Source organism: Marmota monax, unplaced genomic scaffold (genome assembly GCF_021218885.2).
Source record: "Marmota monax isolate L192 unplaced genomic scaffold, Marmota_monax_Labrador192_F-V1.1 WCK01_AAM20220418_F8-fsc00003, whole genome shotgun sequence".
Taxonomy (NCBI): Eukaryota; Metazoa; Chordata; class Mammalia; order Rodentia; family Sciuridae; genus Marmota; species Marmota monax.
In genome coordinates this window covers 31,148,043-31,166,874 of record NW_026694084.1, presented here as the reverse complement: position 1 = coordinate 31,166,874, position 18,832 = coordinate 31,148,043, and the positions used below count along the sequence as shown (strand labels likewise).

General features: G+C 41.8%; 1 protein-coding gene across 1 annotated transcript in view; it reads left to right on the top strand.

The window, feature by feature from the left end:
* The window catches only part of Lratd2 (LRAT domain containing 2), a 69,315-nt gene extending 55,412 nt beyond the window's left edge, over positions 1-13,903 (top strand). Inside the window, exon 3 of the transcript XR_009228686.1 lies at positions 13,657-13,903. The gene's annotated coding sequence lies outside the window, so the exon portion shown is untranslated. The remainder of the gene's footprint in view (positions 1-13,656) is intronic.
* Positions 13,904-18,832: the final 4,929 nt, after the last annotated feature.

Here is an 18,832-nt window from a genome sequence, read left to right as displayed (position 1 = left end):
GGGGAAAATGGCAATTACCTTATTCAGGGGTTAGGGGGACCTAGTGGGGTAGAGCAGCTATGTAACAGACAAGTGGAAGATACTCTATCAATTCCTGAGCAGTTCAGGGCTCACATTTTTCTTGTCTCATATTTAACTCCAATGCTAGAGTAGACAAAAGGATTTCTACACTGCATCTTAATCTTGGATATGCCATTACTAGGGTCTTCATTAAGAGGCATTTTCTTTAAAAAGAGGCTGTAATGTTTTTGTGAGGCTGAGAATTTGCTCTATAGGCAGTTAACCAAAAGGAGTGTCAGTCATGTTTTGACAAATGTAAACATCATTGGAAGAAGCATGCGATTTTTAAAATAATTCAACTGTATGACCCACATGCTAGCTCTGTTCTCATTCTTCTGGTCCCTTTCCAAATATAGCCACCCAAGGACAATTACCACTGAACAATGCAGTACACTGAAGGCTTTTGTAGGCACAGTGGATTAGAGGCTTTTATAATACTATCCAGCACAAACTCCTTCAAGTGGTCCTTTGCTATTTCCTTTCCTCCTACCCTCTCTCTATTCTGTCTTTTCTATGCATTCCCTCTTAGTTTCTGGGTAGAAAATGTTCCTTTTCTCTTGTTCTGGAGCTCATGGCTAGAGTGAATTTCCCAGGGTCCTTAGCAGTTAGGTTCATCCATGAGACCAAGTTGACTCAATGGAATGTGATGGACAGGTGGATAACACTTCCTGATGGTCTGGCCCATGAATCCTTTCTTCTTCCCCTGCTGGCTCGATGTGAAGTCGAGGAAATGTGGGTGGAGTTGAAGCCTCCATTAACCTGGATCCCAAGTATGTCTGTGTACAATAGCACTAACCCTAACTTTAAATTACAACCTTTATCCTCCATCATTTGAATCATCCTTTGGGGGCTTACATGGGTAACTTTTTATACGTGATCATAACTTCATGTGAGTGAGAAATCAATTTCCATTGTATTAAGTCAAGGGTATTTCCAACTGTATCTGTCACAGCATATAATCTTACATAAATTAATATAGCTATGCCTCTGAGGACTCTTCTACCCCACTTCTGATCTTGAGCCCCTCAAAACTTCTCTCCTCTTAATTATGATGAACAGCACAGCTTGTGGAGGGTGATTCTATACTTGCTCACTTATAACGAATACAATGCTCAGCAATGAACCCTTCAAGGATGAAGAACTGCTCTTTTAAGAAGAGTTAGATAAAATAATATTTATTTCCCATGACATAGATTTTTCTTTCATCCAACAAATTATCATAAATCACTCAATACAGGCTCTGCCATTCTGTAGGCACCAGAGATAGAACAATGAAAGTCAAATGGTGCCTTCAGTAGTTTTTGGTGTAGTGTTAAAATAGACAACAAAAATATGGTTTGGAAGTTGTAGGAATTTATGGAAGCCAAATGAGGGAGTGGTCCCTCATTCCTAAGGTCCTCACTTATACAGTCCTTTACTATTCATTAAGGTCAAATGAGCAATTTCTCATTCAACTTGGGTATGAGGGAAACCTTCCCAAGAAGGACCTGTCTTAATTATTATAGAATGAGTAGGAACTAAGCAAGGGACAGAGAAAGGTGTCCCAGCATCATGAGAATCATGAACAAGAAGGCAATGAGTGAGAAATCAAAGACAAGCCTCCCCTGCAAACTGCATTTGGGTCAGACCTGAGATGCAGAGGACATGGGTATGACAGAGGATAGCATTGCAGTTGAGACCAGATCCTGCAGGCATCATGTGGAAGGGTGGATTAGTCAGCTTTTCACCACTGTGACAAATACCTGGGAAAAACAACCCAAAGGATGAAAGGTTTATATTGGCTCAAGGTTTCAAAGTCTGTGTTTGGCTGGCTCCATTGCTCTGGGTCTGCATTGAGACAAGAGCGTCAGGATGAAAGGGCATAGTGGAGGAAAGCTGCAGATAATGGCAGGTGGGATGGAGAGAAGAAGAAGGAGAAGGAGAAGAAGGAGGAGGAGAAGGAGGAGCAGGAAGAAGAAATGGTCTGAGGTCTACAGAGGAGAGATAATTTGCCTCTCCTCATTTGAAAGTGGTTGAGCAAGGACCAGAAGAAGGAAAGGAAAGAGGGAAGGGCCAGGGATAAGATATAGTCCCAGGGCGGCCACCCAGGTGACCTGCTTCCTCCAGCTATGCCCTCGCTGCCTTGTTTACACCTCCCCATTCAGCTAGTCCATTCAGCTACCAATGGATTAATCCACTGATGAGGTCACAGCCTTTGTGATCCAATCACTTCCCCAAAGCTCCACTTCTGAACACTGCTGCACTGGGGATCAAGCCTTCAGCACATGAAACTCTGTGGGACATTCACATCCATAACAAGGTTAATGTGCACCTGATTCCATCTCTTCTTGCCTCCTTAGTATTACATATATCATTTCCCGGTCATTACATCAAATATAACTCCTGTTCTCCATCCATGGCTCTTCCGTGTACTAAGCTTAGTCCCTGGGGTGGAAAAGACTTCCATCTTGCCACCACAGTACTTCACACAATCTCTGTGCAATGTCCCTGGGTGTCCCTAGGGTCAGTCTCTCTACAGGTGAGTTTGTTGAGGAGCCCTCCTAAAGGGAAGACCTAGGAGAGTTGCATAGAGTGCACTGACAATTCCCTTCTTTCTGTGCAGCAGAAGAACCTTTGATCTTCAAGCACATTATCATGTTGTTGTATTTTGTCCTTTTTACTTAGATAGCCCTTTACTGTTCATGATGGCTTTTACTTAAATGACTTCATTTGATCGTCTCTACTGTCCTCTGGGATTTGCAGAATGGATCCTAGGATCTCATCATAAAGGAAAACGGCCTGAGGTCTACAGAGGAGAGATAATTTGCTTCTCCTCATTTGAAAGTGATTGAGAAAGGACCAGAATTACAATTTAATCCTCATGTTCTAAGCCTCAGTATCCTTGAGGCCAAGCATCACATCTAAATATTGTCACCTTCCCAGTGCTTTACAGAGGCACTTAATGTATGTTTGCTGACTTCACTTGAGATAGAGTTTAAGACCATAGACTTTGAAGTCAAAGGAATCCTGGAGTCAGCACTTGGTTCGTGGAATAGTTGGGGCCTATTGAGGCAGTGGGTTGCTCGTTAATAAGTGAACTGCTAACATTTCCCCATTATGAGAAACAAAGAGAATGAGGTGCTGAGCACAGTTCCCAGCACAGGGAATTAATGAAATATGCTAAGGATTATTATTAACTTGACCCCTCTTTTCAGTTATTATTATTTTTATTTTGCAAAAATTTAAATGTATTCAGAAATAGACAGAATATCATAGTGAACCACGACTCGCCAAACTGACAGCTTCAGAAATTATCAGCTCCTGCCAATTTTATTTCATATCTGTGCTCATCTTCTTTCCATCCTTATATCACTTTGAAGGAAATTTCAAGCATCATATCCTTTACCTGTAAATTATGCAGTATGTACCTCTAAGACACAGATGAAAAAAATGATAAATACAGTACAACTATCACCCCTTGCCACAAAAATGAACAGTTGTAGCAAATACACAGAATAATATCTCCTCAAAGATGGCCATGTTTATTACTATCTTAATTATGTTTTTGACCTAACAAAGAAGAATGAAAACGGCAGATGTAAGCAATTCATTGATCAGTTGGCCTTAGATCAAGGCAATGATCCTGTATTACTCGGGTGGACCCAGGATAATCACAAGGGTCCCTGCGGGGAAGAGGGAAACAGGGAACCAGAACCATGCAGATGGCAGGCTTGTGGGCTTTAAAGATAAAACAGAATAAAATCATGGCATTTTCAGGTAAATGAATGGAGTTAGAGAAGATAATGCTAAGTGAAGTTAGCCAATCCCAAAAAACAAAATGCCAAATGTTTTCTTTGATATGAGGAGGCTAATTCATAGTGGGATAGGGAGGGGGAACATGGGAGGAATAGATGAACTCTAGATACGGCAGAGGGATTGGAGGGGAAGGGAATGGGCATGGGGTTATTAATGATGGTGGAATGTGATGATCATTATTATCCAAAGTACAGATATGAAGACACGAATTGGTGTGAATATACTGTGTATACAACCAGAGATATGAAAAATTGTGCTCTCTATGTGTAATAAGAATTGTAATGCATTCTGCTGCCATAAATAAATAAATAAATAAATAAATAAATAAATCTCATGAACACACACACACACAAATACACACAAAGAAGAAGAAGAAGATTAGGGGATGGGCCACAAGCCAATGAATGTGGAGAACCTACAAATGTTAGAAGAGACGAGGAAAAACATTCTCCCTCAGAGCTTAAAGAAATGCAGCCCTACAGGCACCTTGATATGCCCAGTGATAACCATTTCAGACTCTGGAACCATAAGGTAATAAGGTTTTATTGTGTGTTAAGCTACTGAATTTGTTACAGCAAATTACCACAGGAAACTGAAACAACAGTAGTTGGTTAATCTCACCAAATACTCAGTTGGGTTAGCTTAGTATTTAAACCCCTAGCTCAGAATTCTAGTATTTATATTTCAATGTTTGGGACTAAATGTATAAATGTTGCTTTCAAAAATATTTAGGAAGCTTAAAGAGTGAATATGGTCATAGCATCAAAATTAAGCATATTGATTCTAAAATAGAAGGTGATTCTTAATGAAGAATCTTTATTCATCTGTTCATTCTTTTATTCATGCATTTTTTATTTATATAACCACAGAGTCCTACTATGGGTTATTTCCTGTGTTAGCCTTTGGGAAGTTAGATATACTACATTCTTTCTCCTTTGAGGTAGTAGCTATAGGATAGCAGAGATTAAAACTCCAAATTCTAGGTGTACATGTTCAGGGTTAATTTTAGCTCTATCACTTATCAGCTGTTTGGTCTTTGGCAACTGAAGTAACCTCTTTGACCCTCAGTTTCTTCATATAAAATGAGGTTAATAATTGTGCCTACCTCATAGAAGTGCTATGGAGATTAAGTTAATAAATGAAGAACCCATACAATGGTTCCTGGGATGGAAACATTCTGCAAGGATTTGCTTGTTATTATTACACACCAAGAGCTGATGAATCTTGAGTCATGCAGATTAGGCACAAGTTCTGAATCCCAGGTTTCTTATCATCAACAAAGGGGGTTTGGCAACAGGAGCCCACCATCTTTAATGAAAAAGCACAAATATTTATTTATTGTTTGTTCAGGGGGATCATTTTTCTCACATTTTTATTGGTGCATTATAGTTGTACATAGTAATGGATTTGTTGTCATCTATTTGTATGTGCACAAAATATAACAATGATTTGGCCAGTATCACTCCCCAGCATTTCCCCCTCCCTCCCTACCTTCTGGTCTCTTTCTTCTACTCATCTCTCTTTGGTGTTTATGGGACCCACCCCACCCTGCCTTTCCTGTTCTTTTTCCTCTCTAGCTTCCACATGCAAAAGAAAACATATGACCCTTGACCTTCTGAGTTTGACTTACTTCACTTAACATAATGGTTTCCAGTTCCACTCATTTTCTTGCAAATGGCATAATTTCATTTCTCTTTATGACTGAATAAAATTCTATTTTGTGTATATATGCCACATTTTCTTTATCCATTCATCCATTGATAGACACCTAGACTTGTACCAAAGTTAATATTGTGAACTGTGCTGCTACAAACATGGGTATGCATTTATCACCATAGTATGATGACTTTGACACTTTAGGTTAAATACCAAGGAGTATTACAGCTGGTGGTTCCATTTCTAGTTTTTTGAGGAAATTTTATTCTAATTTCCATAGTGGTAGTACTAATTTACATTTCCACCAATAGTGTAAAAGTGTTCCTTTTTCTCTACATTTTCTCCAACATTTATTATCATTTGCATTCTTGCTGTCTGCCATTATAAGCTGGACACCACAAATATTTAATACAGTTCCTAGAAAACAGTAGATATTCCATAGGTTCAGGTGGTAATCATTCTATTGTTCTTCTTTATTTTATTTATTTGAATTTGTTATATATGAAAGCAGAATGCAATTCAATTCATATTGGACAAACGGAGCACACTTTTTCATATCTTTGGTTGTACACGAAGAAGAGTCACATCATTGTGTTTACATACATGTTCCTAGGGTAATGATGTCCATCTCATTCCACTGTCTTTCCTACCCCATTACCCATCCGTTCCCTCCCTCCCCTTTGCACTATCTAATGTTCCTCCCATGCTCCCCGCAATCCCCATTATGAGTCAGTATCCTAATATCAGAGAAAAGATTTGGCATTTGTTTTTTGGGAATTGGCTTATTTCACTTAGTATTATATTCTCCACCTCCGTCCATTTACCTGCAAATGCCATGATTTTATTCTCTTTTAATGCTGAGTAATATTCCACTATGTATATATACCACATTTTCTTTATATACTCATCTACTGAAGGTATCTAGGTTGGTTCCACAATTTAGTTATTTTGAATTGTGCTGCTATAAACATAAATATGTCTGCATCCCTAGAGTATGCTGTTTTTAAGTCCTTTGAGTATAGACCTAGAAGTGGGATAGCTGGGTCAAAGGTGGTTCCATTCACGGTTTTCCAAGGAATCTCCATACTGCTTTTTATAATGGTTGTACCAATTTGCAGTCCCACCAGCAGTGTATGAGTGTACATTTCCCCCCACATCCTCACCAATACTTATTATTGTTTGTATTCTTTTTTTTTTTTTTGGTGAGGATCATTTTATTTTTTTTAATTTTTTTATTGTTGGTTGTTCAAAACATTACATAGTTCTTGATATATCATATTTCACACTTTGATTCAAGTGGGTTATGAACTCCCATTTTTACCCCGTATACAGATTGCAGAATCACATCAGTTACACATCCATTGATTTACATATTGCCATACTAGTGTCTGTTGTGTTCTGCTGCCTTTCCTATCCTCTACTATCCCCCCTCCGTTTGTATTCTTTTTTTAAAAAAAAATTAATATTTATTTTTAGTTTCTGGCGGACATAACATCTTTGTTTGTATGTGGTGCTGAGGATCGAACCCGGGCCGCACGCATTCCAGGAGAGCGCGGTACCGCTTGAGCCACATCCCCAGCCCTAGTTGTTTGTATTCTTAATAGCTACCATTCTGACTGGAGTGAGATGAAATCTTAAGAGTAGTTTTGATTTGCACTTCTCTAATTACTAGAGGTGTTGAACATTTTTTCGTATATTTGTTCTTTGATTGCATATCATCTTCTTAGAAGTGTCTGTTCAGTTTCTTGGCCCATTTATTGATTGGATCATTTGGGGTTTTTTTTGGTATTAAGATTTTTGAGTTCTTTATATATCCCAGAGATTACTGCTCTATCTGATGTGTGAGGGGTAAAAATTTGCTCCCATTCTGTGGGCTCTCTATTCACCTCACTGATTGTTTCTTTTTCTGAGAAGAAACTTTTTATTTTGAATCCATCCCATTTATTGATTCTTGATTTTAATTCTTGCACTATAGGAGTTTTATTAAGGAAGTTGGGGCCTAATCCGACATGAAGGAGATTTGGGCCTACTTTTTCTTCTATTAGACGCAGGGTCTCTGGTTTAATTCCTAGGTCCTTGATCCACTTTGAGTTGAGTTTTGTGCATGGTGAGAGATAGGGGTTTAATTTCATTTTGTTGCATATGGATTTCCAGTTTTCCCTGGACCATTTGTTGAAGAGGCTATCTTTTCTCCAATAGATGTTTTTGGCACCTTTGTCTAATATAAGATAACTGTATTTATGTGGGTTTGTCTCTGTGTTCTCTATTCTGTACCATTGGTCTGCAAGTCTATTTTGATGCCAATACCATGCTGTTTTTGTTCATTTATAGCTCTGTAGTATGGTTTAAGGTCTGGTCTATTATTCTTTTAGCTGCTCACTTTGCTTCAGAAAGTCCTGGTTCCATGAGGCTGTTGAACTAGGAGGTGCATTTCCTCTTCTCTGCCAGGAGCTCAGTATTTAGCTTCTGTGGTGTAGAAGGAGGTAGCAGGGAGGTAACCACCTGGGGAAAAGGCTCAAAATCATTGCAAGGTTGAGCTCTGCACCAAAAGTCTTCCAGTCTTTTTGGGAAGACTGGTGTCATAGCTGTGCCCTCAGGGAGATCTAGATGTGAAGAAATCTGACTTGCTTTTCACTTTAGAATACAAAGAGGTATGGAAGGTCACGCTCTTGGTTAGGCTGTGTTTGCTGGCAAAGGCTGTCCCTCCCCAGAGCTTAACAACAGGAGTGCTTTCCAGGGAACTGTAGAGGTGGCTGAAAAGACATCCTTCTCTCTTGCTGTGCTGCAACACTCCTTGGGCATTACCTGACTCTTCAAAAAGAACTGAGTTTTAGGGTCTTTGCAGTATACTGCTGGGTTTTATTAGTGGGGCTGATCAAAAAGGGGTCCAGGAGAGAAATAAGTGAACTCTATGAGTTTCATTCCAAGTTCTGGCAAAGAACACCTCTTGGGTGGACTAGAGTGAGGACATTAGTCACAGCAAAAAGACGGTCAATTTGCAGGGTGGTAGGGAAGATCCAAGTCCTACAAAGTAATACCAACCTGCACTCTCACCAACAGAGAAATTAAGAGGCAGTTCTTAGAGTGGGGAAGAGAAGGAGTCCTAAACGCTATCCCAAAGAAGACTTGGAACTTGCTTGGGACACCGGGGAAACCAAGGCACATGTGCAAATTTCACACGCCGGCATGCACACCCATAGAATCAGACACAAGCAGTCACAGAGGAACTTTCATACTAATTTCTGAAGTGGTTACACTAATTTACATTTCCACCAATAATATAAAAGTGTTCCTTTTTCTCTACATTCTCTCCAGCACTTCGACTGCCATTATGAACTGGACAAAACAAATATTTAGGACAGTGCCAAGAAAACAGAAGATATTCCATAGATGCCGGTAGTAATCAAGTCACAGAGGCTTCAACCAGTAATCCAAGATTTTGCAGTCAGAAAATCTTTTACTTTTAGCATACATGCAATTTTTTACACTTGATCATTTACAAAAGAGGATAAGGGACAGAAACTATGAACTCTTTTTAGCTTAGGATCCCTAAATATGTAGAGAGACCACGGGCCACACACCTATCAGTGCTTGGAGATGCTCAGTTTCAAAGCTCCCCAGACCCCTCCCAGGTCTGATAGAGACAAAGGCACCAAGTGAATTCCTGCTTAGCCATCCATTCACCTCCCCTGGGTTCCCTCCAACATGGAAAGATACACTGACTTGAGACCACATTGAGCCAGAGGAAACTGAAAGAACAGCTGTGTTCTCTTCACCCTTGAAAAAACAGAGACTAGACTCAGAGGGAAGCATGGGTTCAAGGTCACAGGACCACTTGGGTGCAGAGATAGGAGCAGCAGCCACACCCTGGTCCTCTTTCCACCCCTTCCTTCTTGCCATTCTGCCTACACTGAAGGAAAGAGGTGGGTGGGTGTTCAAGGAATGCAAACCCATGCTTATGTTTGAATATTAAAATTTAATATTGTAATTTTAGCCTAAAACAAGACTGAATTTAAAAGGTACATCTGCTGCTGCAAAAAAAAAAAAATAAATAAATAATGCAGTTTTAACCTCAACACACATGATTCTGAGTGATTTGCCCCTGTGGATCTCTTCCTGAGAGCAGGGGCATGGAAAGGCAATTAGCTTGGTGGGGTCTCTCTCTATTGGGCATTTCTTTCTTCTCCATCACCCTCATTGCAGCCGTAGCCTCTACATAGTGCCCCAATTTCCCTCTGCTCCTAAGGCACCTCCTCCCACCGTCAAAACTGACATTTCACATATTCACCAGGAGAAGAGCTTTAACCACAGGAATTTGTTTTCTGCCAGTTCTGGAGGCTACAAGCCTGAGGTCCAGGGTTGGTTCCTTCTGAGGGCCATGAAGGCCGAATCTGCCTCAGACTCTCTCCTCAGCTTGTAATGACCACCTGCTTCCTGTGTCTTCATCTTCCCTCTCTTTGTGTCTGTTTCCTCTTCTTCAAGGATACCAGTTAGATTAGATCAGAGCCCACTCATTGGCTTCATTTTTACTTGCTCACTACTGTAAGGACTTGATTTCCAAATAAAGTCCCATGCTGGGATGATGGGCCTTAGGACTTTATGCGGGATGAGAACAGAGTTCAACCTGCAACCCCAGCCAAGCTTGCAGCCCATGGAGAGCGAGCTGGGGCGAAGACAGGGCTTGTTTCTCGTGGATCTCAGACCACCATTGTCCACCTGCATGAGCTTGGGGACAGGTCACCACCTCTGAGAGACTCTGAAGTAAGCAGGGTCACAGATACTTTTCAAAGCTATGATGGCAGGTACACAGGACAGCATCCGAAAAAGTCCCAGGACAACATCGGAGATGTCAAAGACCCTCAATAATGATTGGTTCCTCCTTTTGTCCACAATAAAAGAACATTCACAGGCAAGGACGGAGCTCAGTCATCAAAAAAGAGAACAGCACAAAGGATACCCACACTGCCCTTGGAAAGTTCTGATCAACACAACCTCACATGTGAAAACAAAGAGGCCACGAAGAGTACAATAAAGAAAGCAAAGTGGTCAATGACACAAAGACGTGACCCGTGGGCTCCCCCTCAATATTTACATATTCACAGAGACCCCTCTCATAATTTCTTACTTTCTTTCTCAAATTAGGAAGGGTGACTCCTTGTGTAGTTTTACTTTATATAATAATAATGACATTTATGTTGCTTTTCTGATAAGGGAATACATGTATTGTTTATAAAATAAAATATAAAAATTATATAATATCTCACACATAATATACAATATTTGGTTTGGGGTAAAAATGGGAGTTCATAACCCACTTGAATCTAATGTATGAAATATGATATGTCAAGAGCTTTGTAATGTTTTGAACAACCAATAAAAAAAATAATATACAATATTTGGAAATATCATTATTTACTTTTTTAAGTAAAAACCTGTTACCATTGGCATTTAAAAAAAAAGTGGAATCATATAATAAGTGCCATTTTGGAATATATTTCCTATGTTCACCTACAACTTACTTGCAATACTAAAGGGGAACTGCAAATTGGTGCAATCATTATGAAAAGCAGTATGGGGATTCCTCAGAAAACTTGGAATGGAACCACCATTTGACCCAGCTATCCCACTCCTCAATTTATACACAAAGAACTTTAAATCAGCAACTTACTGTGATGCAGCCACATCAAATTTCTAGCAACTCAATTCACAATAGCTAAACTATGGAACCAACTTAGGTACCCTTCAACAGATGAATGGATAAAGAAAATATGGTACATATACATAATAGAATATTACTCAGCCTTAAAGAAGAATGAAATTATGTCATTTGCAGGTAAATGGATGGAGCTGGAGAATATCATGCTAGGCGAAATAAGCCAATCCCCCCAAACCAAAGGTCAGTGTTTCTCTGTTATGTGGATGATAATTCACAATGGTGGGGGCAGTCCTAGGGAAGAATAAAGGTACTTTAGGTATAAGGGAGTGAAGAGAGGGGAGGGGTGTTGGGGGTAAGAAAGATATACTAGAATGAATCAGACATTATTATCCTACATACATATGTAACTATATGACCGGTGGAATTCTACATCATATACAACCAGAAGAATGAGAAATTTTACTCCATTTATGTATGATGTGCCCAAGTGCACTCTACAGTCATGCATAACTAATTAGAACAAATAAAAAATTTGTCAATATATCTGGAGAGATTTATTGCACCTGTGCCTCTATTGCATCAGTTACTGAACTGTTCCTGAAATCATCTCCTTGCAGGACATTCTAAAGAACTGGGAGAGAAAACCCGAGATACAAGTAAGTGAACAGGTGTCTGGAGGGTGTTTTGAGTGGAGGAGAAAGTGTCCGAGCAGCAGCAGAGAGCAGAGCCCGCACAGGGATGGCACAGCCTCCCCCACAATGTGGGGGAAAGGGCTTCTGCCCAGAAAGTGCCTCCAGTGTCTGTCTGTGATGTCACCGCTGTCTAGTGGCACAGGATTGGGCACATGGGGCCAGAAATCTGGTCTTGGAGCTGCAGCTGATTTTGTTGTACAGACTTCAGCAAGACAATGACTATCTCTGTGCTGGGCTTTCTACATCAGTAAAATAAAGATGATTAGAAAATGAAATTGTCCCTCTCAGACTCTATTGAAAGAAATCTTGAGCCTTCTAGGAGTTCCTGGAGAGGAAGGGACAACTGAAGGGTTACGCAGTATGGAGGAGGGTACCCGACCAAGACCAGGGCGAGGTCAAGCCCTGTTCGGTAGTTTCTCCCTCTTATCATGATTCTGTCCCTCGGGCTCTCCCTTCGCATCCTGTCAAATCACCCTTCAGATCAACTGAGGATTCCACCTGCAGAGATTGTGAGATCTCCATGTCATCAGAGACGCTTTACCTTGAAGGATGAGGCCCGAGTTCCAAAGTGAGGGTTGCGCTGGCAAATCAGGCTCTCTCAGACTAATTACTGCAGATCTGATTTATTTCCCTCCTTGATGCTGTTTATTTTGTTTTTTTATTCAAAATATAAAATTGCTCCCTGAGTTGGGAGATTAATGGCTTTTTTCTCTTTTGGCAACAGATCATCTTCGGGCTGGGTTATAAATAGGAGGTTGGAATCCATGACTCATTGTTTTTCCCTCTCCATACAGGACGTCCCCTGAGATTACCTGGGTTACATTTTTTTTTTTTAAGTTACAGTCATTAATGCCTAATTATTTGCTGGCTGTTACATTGGATGCTTTTGTTTTTAGGAAATATTTTCTTCTGTGCCCTATTCCTGGAAAGTTTTGTATATTTCAATTGTCTAGAATTTTCAACATCATTGGCAGTGACCTGACTGATTGCACATTTTATTGTTTGATTTAATCATTGAACAAATATGCACTTATTGTCAGCTTGCTGTATACACAGGATATGAATGGTCCGTTTCCTGCATGCAGCTGGGCTCAGAGATAGGGGATTGCTCTCCAGGTGGATTTATTTTGTCCTTGGAGCTTATTTGTCTGTTTAATATTTATTCTCTCACAGATTCATCTAACATCCGCTTTACCCACAGATTCTTTGGGGGTTTGACTCCAGGGTGGGGCATTTGGTATTCATTCATTCATTCATTGACAATACCAGCCACCAAACCCAATCCCCTGCAAGGTGTAACCCTCCAACTAATCTATGGGATATTCGGAGATTGGAAAACAATTATGAAGGTCTTTGTACAACATATTAAAGTAGCCTTGACTGGATTTAGTATCTTTATTTGTGCTTAATGCTACTTCCTAGCAGTTTAGCTTGGGGCAAGTTACTTAGCCTCTCTGGGCCTCGATTTCCTCATGTATTAAATGGTGAATCCATCAAGGCCCAGTCAAGAAAGTAGAGAGCACTGCAGATATATCCAGTAGAGAGGGATTAACACAGGTAATCGGTTAATTTTGGGTACTAAAGTCAAAGGGAGAAGAGAGACACTCAGAGGCCAAGGAGCTCTTACCCACTTTTGGCAGAAGCATAGTCTGCTCTCCAGGAAGGAGTCTTGCTGCTACTGCTCTCAGGAGGCCCTGTGCCTGCCAGGAGTTGCACTCTGGCGCAGACTGCTGTCCTGGGTGGAGGCTCCACAGGAAAAGCAAAACAATCCAGAAACTAACTTCTCCCTTCCTTCAGCTTTCCAGCCTCTTCCCAGCGCCTGCCCCTTGGACAGCCTCACCGGAAGGAAGCTGACCCAGGAGCTGGGGAATGTAGCTTGCAGGCTTCCACACCCCTGCAGTGGAAGAGAGAACACGGAGGACAGAAATGGAGCTGACAGCTAACAGACAAACAACCAGCCTCAGTGGAGACAACAATGAAACCCACCTTGTGTAGTGGCTGTGAGATAATAAACAGGCCGAGTTGGTGAAGCCATAGAACAATGCCTGGTACATTGTAAACAATCGCTGTTAACTATTATTACTAATATCCAATGACTTCAGGGAAAGGGGCATAAACATTAATAACAATCAGATTTACATTTGAGAAACTTCAGCAGGGGGTGATGGGAGAATAAGAACATTTATGAGTCATAGGAGAGGCAGGGCCCACTTAGGAGGTGAATGCACCATTTGTTCAGTCAGGGTAGAGAAAAAGAAATTAATTACAGAGTTATTTAGGCAATAGAATTATCTAGACTCAGTGATTCATAGAATTGGAGGAAGAGAGCAGTTCCAAGATGCTTCCCAAATTTGGATGCAGGTGACTAGATAGTAGATGGTCTCATTATTCATCATTTACTCATCAGGGAGAGGATGGAGTTGTCTTAATGACCATCACTCCCCACAACGAGGCTAGAGCTTGGTACCCTCTATGTGCCTGATTAATAGTTATTGAGTGAGCCAATGAATAAACAGTTGATAATCCCACTTTGTTAAAGAAGTTGTTGAAGCAGGGAGTGGAATGGTCACATTCCCAGGGTTCTATAACAAGTAGTAAAGTCACATATGTGTTTTCCTCCTGTCCATTATACTTTGCAGTGACCCCATGGACCCCACACAGGCAACATAACACCGCAAACACATAAAATCATTGGTCCAATGCAGCTCTGACCTTGGGATATCTAGAGACCAGGTTCTTCTATTTTAAGAGAGGATCTAGGGCAGGGAGGCTCTTAGGCAGATTGTATCCATACAAAATCTATGGCAGTTGCTGACATTTGCATAGGAACCTCATCAGTAAAGAAATGGAGGTCAATTTCCTTCATAAACAGGAAGTTAGTTGGTGCTAGGAGTTGGGATGTGCCTTTTTAAGATGTGTCTTTCCTCTAGGAACTTGCTGCTCTAAGGGGCAGATCTTCAAAAAAATTGTTTCTTTTCTGGATTTGAGAAGGTGGGATAGTTAAAGAAGACCTTCCCTGCAATGCCGCACCCATCTAGTAGTGGATTTCTTTTCAGACAGAAGATACCGGAGTCAGAGTTTGTGCTATTGTGACATGGTGTCTGCAAAAATGACTTACAAGTGGAAGGATTTATTTTGGCTCATGGTTTCAGTGCTCGGTTTTCTGACTCCATTGCTACGGGCGTGTGGTGAGGCAGACCATCATGGTGGAGAGGGCATGGCAGAGCAGAGCTGTTCAACTCATGGCTACCAGGAAGAGAGACAGAGAGTGGAAGGGGCCAGAGAATAGATGGAGTGCCAAGGGCAATCCCCAAGGACCCACTCCTTCAACCAGGTCCCACCTGCTACCGTTCCCACCACCTCCCCATAATACCATCAAATTATCAATCCACTGATGAGGTGAGAGCCCTCCTGGTCAGTCACTTCCTCACATCCCCACCTCTGTGCGCTGCTGCACTGGAGATCCAGCCTTCAGCACGTGGGCCTTGTAAGGGACAGTCCAGATCAAAACCATAACAGTCTGTGCAGATGAGGCCAGCCTAGGCCTCAGCACCTTCCTATTGCACTTCTCAAAATGAGGTCCACAGATGTCCCACATCCACGGATGTCCCACGTCCATCTGTGCCATCTGGGATGCCTACTAGAGTGTAGGTTCTTGAGCTCTAACCAAATCAGAACTTCATGGGGTAGGAGGCTCGAGTGAGGACATGCCTGAGAAACGCTTACCTTGACCTTCCCTAAGCAACACCTCCTCTGTATGCCAGCCACCGCCCTGCTGTTACCCTGCAAAGGGAAGAACAGGCTCCCCTATCCTTTAATCCTCTGCATCCTTCTTGAGTATTGCACATTCTGCACCCTTGTGTGTCTTTACACTAGACTTTCTTCCCTGAAGCTAGCCTTTCTTTCTCTTGTGATAATAAGGCACAGTCAAATCGAAATTCCCCAGCATCCCCAGGAATTGAGTTCAAGTTCCTGAATGCGCTTTGCTTTTTCTTGATTCTAAACATTGCATATCTACTCTGCACTTGAACCATCTCCCCATCCCTTTTTTCGTTGTCTCTAAACCATCTTTTCAAACAACTTGAATATATTCTTTTCTGAGAGCCCTTTCCTCACCTTCAAGTCCCACAGGTCCTCGGTGCTCTCCTTCTCTGAGTGCCTCTTCTTACACGATAGCTCTTTGTTCACCCGCCATTTCTATCTCACACTTGGCTCTGTACTGCTGTGAAGAAAGAAAATGGGTAGATTTTTGCTAGTTTCTGATTCTGGCCTGAAAGCAGCCTGAGTTAAAATGACTGCAGAATTGACCTGCTGACTCCAGATCATGTTCTGGCACATGAGCATTATGCTGTGTTTCAGGGAAAGTGACAGATAAGCTTTCAGGTCCAGTCCGTGGTGGTACCCATTTAGCAAACCTGCTACCTCTGGGCAGCTAGTCCCAGGGCATCTGACGAGAGTGAAAAATGCAAAGGTGATCCTTCTTGTGTCTTTGCTTTCTTGGGTAATTGTTCCTGTTTGAAGGTGATCTCGGGGTTGTGGGTAAGTGACACCAGGGATCAATGGCCTCTCTCTGCCCTGGGTAACTTGGCTGTAGTGACAAGGCAGTTTTTCTCTTTCCCAATCATGTGGAGGACACCCATCTCTACCTTCCTATTTCAGAAACAGGTCTGTCTCCAACACACACAGTCATTTGTTTTCCAGGATTTGGAGCAGAATTAATTAGTTTGGAAAAGTCCTGGGACAATGCTAAGTATTATTAATGACACAATTAGCGGATCCTTCCTGCAGGGGACGGGCAGTTCCTGGCTCCCTTGGCAGTTCTTAGAGACGGGCCCTGTTTTTCTCAGTTCTACTTTAACAAGCTCTGCTCAGTATCCTGACCCAGGACTCTGTCCCCAGTCACACCCAGGCAGCGCCATAGCCAGGGATTCCCTTATATCATAACGGGCCTGGGTTTCAGGTTCCTGTCCACTTTGTAGCAGAGGAAGTGGATGGACCAAGGCATCTGTCCTTAGCAAGAGGCGGGCTTAAAGGACACAGGTTGAAGCAGAAGTAGTAGGAGTCCAGCATGCTTTTGTCCCAGGAATCTGCTTGGTGCTTTCCACATTTATCTCACTTCATTAATCCTCATTGCATGAGACCCACAAAGTGCACACTGCTATGCCATTATCTAGAGGAAGAAATGTAGACCACAAAGGGTAAGAGAATGGTTCACTGGCACACTCCTGGTGACTGTCAGAGGCAGGATCCATACTGGTTTGACTTTAAAATCACTAGTGTTCAATCAATAGGTGACCGTGGCATGTAGCAGTGACACAAATACTCTTCATGAATTCCTGGCAGTTGATAGTAGACCTTGACCACAGGGTTTGTCCCCACCCCTACCCCCCAACTCCTCCTATCTCTGGAAACTTCTCTGTGCTTAGTGCGTGGCCTCACCATGAATCTAACAGCCCAGACCTCTCCCATTCAGTCCCTTTCTTTGGTTTATCAAGTCTTCACTGGAATTGTCTCCTTGTCTGGATTCCTATGGAAAATTAAGACAGCGGAGGCCAATGATGAAGAGACCTCCTTTAGGGTTAGCATCTATCAGGATCAGAGACCACAGATACATGCACACCCGTGTTGATAGCAGCACAATTCATAATAGCCAAGTTATGGAACCGATCCTTCAACAGATGAATGGATGAAAAAAGTGTGGTCTACACACACACAATGGAGTTTACTTAGCCATAAAGAAGGACAATGTTATGTCATTTGCAGGGAAGTGGATGGAACTGGAGAAAGTCATGCTAATTGAGATAAGCCATACTCAGAAAATCAAGAGTTGTATATTTTCTTTCATATATGGGAGCTAGAGAGACAAAAAGGAAAGAAAAGGGACCTTGTGAGAACAGAGGAGAGAATAGGAGAATAGTGGAATGGGCCTGAGGGATGAAGAAGGGGACAGTAAGGGAAGTGACGGGGAACGAAATCAAACCATTTAAGCTATGTGCACACGAGAGCGTATCACAGTAAACCCTCCCATTCTGAATCATTATAATGGACCAATAAAACTAATTCGAAAATGCCAGCTCTGTTACTTGATAACTTTACACCTTGGGAGATGTATTTAACACATCTTCATCTCCAGTTTAAGAAGGGGTTTAAGTCAATGGTTTCTGTCCCCTAGCTCCTCTGCCCTCTCCTTTACCTTTCAGCTATATCAGGCACCAGCACCTTCAAGGAGCCAGTCCCTGGAGTCCAAGCCTCCTCTGTATGCTCTGAGGACATTCTACAGGCTGGTTTGAATGATTATGCTCACCATATTATAAGAACCGCTGCACTGGACTAGACGGTAGGCATTTTAAGAACAGGGATTATGTATTGTTCATCATTGGGATCCCCAAGAGCCAGCATGGGACCTGGCTTAGGCTGAAATTTCAATTGGAGTTTGTTGAAAAAGCAAAGGAATGAGGTGAGTTTTGAAATTTGAGTAGGTTCTCAGAAAGCAAACAGGGAGGCAAAGGGCGGAAGGCGGGATGGTTTGAACAAGCAGAGGCTTGGGAAGCCTTTTTGGGAGCTTTGCAGGGAACGGAGACATCTGGGGATGGCTGAGATCAGGATACTAGCCAAGGGGGAAGAGCCTTCTGCTGTCGTCTCAGATTCCACTGAGGCTTGAAGGGAACAAAATATTGGTTCAACTCTAAGGATGTTTTGTTGTTATGGTTTGTTCCAGTTGAGTCACTTCAGATAATGCATTGATTTGGTCACACTCTGAAGCCAGACGCTAGGGCATATTTGTAAAAATCAAAACAGAAACAAAATACTTTTGATTCAAGTCACAGTTCAGGGAAAAAGCCCTGTTTCTTTAATTCAAAGGAGCACTTAAAACCATTTTGGTATTTTGATATTGTCAGCCATCGTTTTAAATATCGTGTCTGGGTTGGGGGAGCACGGTGGGAGTCTTGTCTTTTTCTCCAAACACTTCTGG